The sequence below is a fragment of the Belonocnema kinseyi genome, chromosome 3, assembly GCF_010883055.1.
Source record: "Belonocnema kinseyi isolate 2016_QV_RU_SX_M_011 chromosome 3, B_treatae_v1, whole genome shotgun sequence".
NCBI lineage: Eukaryota > Metazoa > Arthropoda > Insecta > Hymenoptera > Cynipidae > Belonocnema > Belonocnema kinseyi.
The window spans coordinates 58,923,517-58,927,399 of NC_046659.1; the positions used below are offsets into that span (position 1 = coordinate 58,923,517).

General features: G+C 33.0%; 1 protein-coding gene across 1 annotated transcript in view; it reads right to left on the bottom strand.

Annotated features, from left to right (window-relative positions):
• The window catches only part of LOC117168665 (bromodomain-containing protein DDB_G0270170-like), a 165,051-nt gene extending 162,024 nt beyond the window's left edge, over positions 1 to 3,027 (bottom strand). The window contains exon 1 of the mRNA XM_033354325.1: positions 2,727 to 3,027. The gene's annotated coding sequence lies outside the window, so the exon portion shown is untranslated. The remainder of the gene's footprint in view (positions 1 to 2,726) is intronic.
• Between the last annotated feature and the right edge of the window lie 856 nt (positions 3,028 to 3,883).

Consider the following 3,883-nt stretch of genomic DNA (forward strand, 5'->3'; position numbering starts at 1 on the left):
CTTATCAACTTGTTCAATTCTCTCATCATTTAATAAAATATTGCATAGTGTTTTCTCACTCTTTCCTTCGAACAACATAGTTTTTGTTTTATTTGCGTTAATCTTAAGGCCCATTCACTTCATGCTTGCAACTAGTTTATTCAACATTCTTTGTAAGTCTTCGATAGACTCTGCCATAACAACCTTATCATCTGCGAACGCTAACCCACGAACCCTTACTGTTTCGAAATCCACACCCTCTTCGTAGAAGAGAGCCATTCTTAAACACTTGTCCATAAATAATATAAATAACCATGAAGTCATAACGCATCCTTGTCTAACTCCTTGAATAATATCGAAACAGTCACTCAGTTTCTCATTCACTCTTACACTCGCTTTGCTACCTGTATATATTGTTTTTATAGCTTGTAGGATCCATCCATTGACTCCATACTCTTTTAGGGCTTCCCAATGTTTACTTCTATCTACCTTGTCAAAAGCTTTTTCTAGGTCAAAAAATGCACAGAAAACTCTTTTTCCTACTCTCAAACTTTTTTGTTATTTTCCTTAAGCTAAATATTTGATCCGTACATGACCTTCCTGGCATAAATCCACTTTGGAATTCCCAAATCTTTGCTTCTGTTATTTTCATTACCCTACGAATAAGTATTTTCGAATAGATTTTACTTACGGTGCTTAATAAGCTAATCCCTCTGTAATTATTGCACTCGCTTTTATCTCCCTTTCTCTTGTATATTGGTACGATAATCGCTTTGCTTTTTTCCAATCGTCTGGTACGTCTCCCATCTCGAAACGTAAATTTATCAATTCGCACAGTCTATGCGGTATGCACGCGCCACCGTGTTTAAGCATTTTAGCATTAATACCGTCTACCCCGGCAGCCTTAACGTTTTTCAAGTTCTTAATTATATCCCTAACCTCAGTGACACAAAATTTCCGATGCTTTAGAAATAAGGATTTTCTCGGTAATTTTTTCAATTTGTTCTTTTTAAAATTCAAGTATAGTTAAGTATAAGAATATTAATGTACTTCTTTGCACTCACAGCTGTCTTACCCGTTTTACCTGTCGAGGACTTTACAAGGTCCCCTCGAGAAAATAGTTCATTGATGAAAACTATTTTTTAAATATATCTTTATGAATAAATCTTTTTATCTAGTTCAATTAAAAAAGATACTGCTAAAATTTGAATATATAAATAATGTATGTCAAGTAGTACTCGAAAAAACCTGTTGAGGTCTAGCAGAGGGAAAGCCTAGATTCTTCCAGCTAGAAAATCTGGCTGCGGCCTCGTAAGAGCCAATATTTAGTTAGGGCATAAAGAGGCAATTTCTACCCGGGATATTTTTATCTGATATTCCATTTTATATAACAACCTGTCTACCTTACGGAATTTTCATTAACACTAGCCTCCTTTTCCAATTATTCTTTCTTATAATTTGTTTTCAAAAATAAAAATTTAAGATTTTAAACATTTTCGTTTTTATGCGATTGCTATCAAGATATAAAATCGTTATAACAAATTGGAAATCATTGGAACTGTCAAGATCCTAATTTAATTTGTTGAGTTAACGAGCTTAATTAACTTGGGACTTACTTCTATTCCATTAATGAATTCGCCCGTTTTTATATTTATATAGCCGTTTGTGTTATCTACCACGAATAATTTCAAGATTATAGCCGATCATTTTTTATGTCAGAATGTAAATATTGTTAGATTTCTGAATACTATGACAAGGGAATTTTTGTTTTTAAAATGAAAATAAATACTTTAAAATAACAGATATTAAATGAATAAAAAAAGTGACCATTAAACAATCTTATGAAAAAGTATGTAGGACAAAAAAAAATTATTAGTTTGGCCTCTTGTTTACTTAGTAAGGTACGCAACAGCTATTTTATCAGTTTTTACTGCTATTTTATTAGTTACCACAATATTTCCATTAGTTACAGTGACTATTCAATTAGTACCAGCAACAGAGAAAATGGTTGTCCTAACTCCTAAATTCGGTGAGCGTAGAATAAATATTTTTGGTGAGTCTAGAGGAGCTGGGAAAGGGCGGCTAGGTTCATCGCAAATTTACTATGATTTTTTCGCCTTTAGGTTCATAATCATTTTTCTAATGTTCGGTGGTGTCCGCGCACAGGCAAAACAATTTTATAGATGATACAAAATGGAAAAAATTTGATATAATAGTTCCCACTGTGCATATTTTTTTCGCCTGGTGGAGAATATTTTATTTCAAAATTCCAGAATATTTTTTGTTATAAAGAATAGCAGAAGTATACCGTGGTACGGAATAATTTCATAATTTATAGAAGTGTTTCTAAAAACTGTTACTCAATAGACCGAATCATTAAAACGAGGAGACTAATTTCTCGCTTTCTTAAATGAATAAGGAAAATTCGAAACTGCATACCCCCCCCCCCCTCCTCATCATCAGTCGCGTTAATTATTTCCCGTGACAATAAATAATTGGCATTTATTTATTCTAAACAAATTGAAACCTTTAAAATTTGAACGCTTTTGTATAATCGAAACTCCTTCAAAACAGGTCCCAAATTCAAATATTTAAATTAACAGTTTTATCTGGGAAATATTTTTAAAAAAATTTAACAATGACATCATTCCTCCCTTAAGAACGAAGTTGGTAAAGTACGATGAAATGAATAAAAAGAGGACATACAACTTATTTGATTACAAATAAAAATATGAAATGACACTCACAGATAGATTTGTGCGAATAATTAATCAAGCATCTTCTGACAAAAAGTCGGCACTTATCAAAAAATTCTACCCTCTTTTAAGGGTGCGTAAGCACGAGTGTCACCACTTTGAAGCAACAGCTCAGCACTGAGAGGGTCACTGTTTTATGTCACTGAAAGAGGAGTATCCGATAATGAGTAAATTAATTGATGATTATGTTAATTACACTTTCGATAAGAATTAGTAAGAACCGGGTAAAACACCGGGAGTTCAAGGAGAACGTGGAGCGTGAGGTCGTTTTCGATCGATGTCCGTGCGCAGACTGCCCGCACCTCGCTAGTCGCCTCGCGTTCGTCATGTCTTGGAAACCTCTCTCTCTCTCTCACTCACTCTCTCCAGTCCTCTTTCCCTCTTTTCCTCTTTCATATTGAATTCTCCTTTGCGCACTCCCATTCGAAACTTTTTATTCTTCTTTATTCCTAGCAATCCTTTACTTTCGTAAATAGTTATTAATTAATTAAATATTATTGGATTACAAGTTTTTGTAAATTTATTTTTTACACGGTTCTTTTAAATATATGCCATTTCTATTGTATTATAAACATAATTTTAACTTTTTTTAACCCGCTGCAAAGTAACTATGCGGAAAATTGATACATAATATAAGAATTTATAAAAAAAATGAAAATCATACATGATACTTCCCACTATGTATCACTTTTCCGTCGGTGTAGTTTGAGCGCCTTCATTATATGGGCATTTCTCAATATTAAGGTTACATTTGCTTCCCCGTGTTATAATTTTGCAAACAACTATTGAACTGATTACATATTTGCCGAAATTCTTCTTTTTGCTAATATTGACAAAAAATGATAGCAACATTATTTTACCCGAAAAAATCTATTAAATCAGCGTTAAATTCGCAAAAAATGACTCTTCCTTGTCCACTTATACGTTGCTCAGATTGAGAAGAATTTCTTGTGCCTTTAACCAATATCAATGTAATTTTTTGATAACTAATAAGCATCACATCTGGGTATGTATCTATGTATGTATCATTTGCGTATTTTTATTAGGGGTCATTATATGCTGAAGGTAAATTCAGGGTTTATTTGAAGGAAATCCTAATAATGCCCGATGGAGGATTTGCCTTAATTCCTGACATTCTAGAAAAAGGT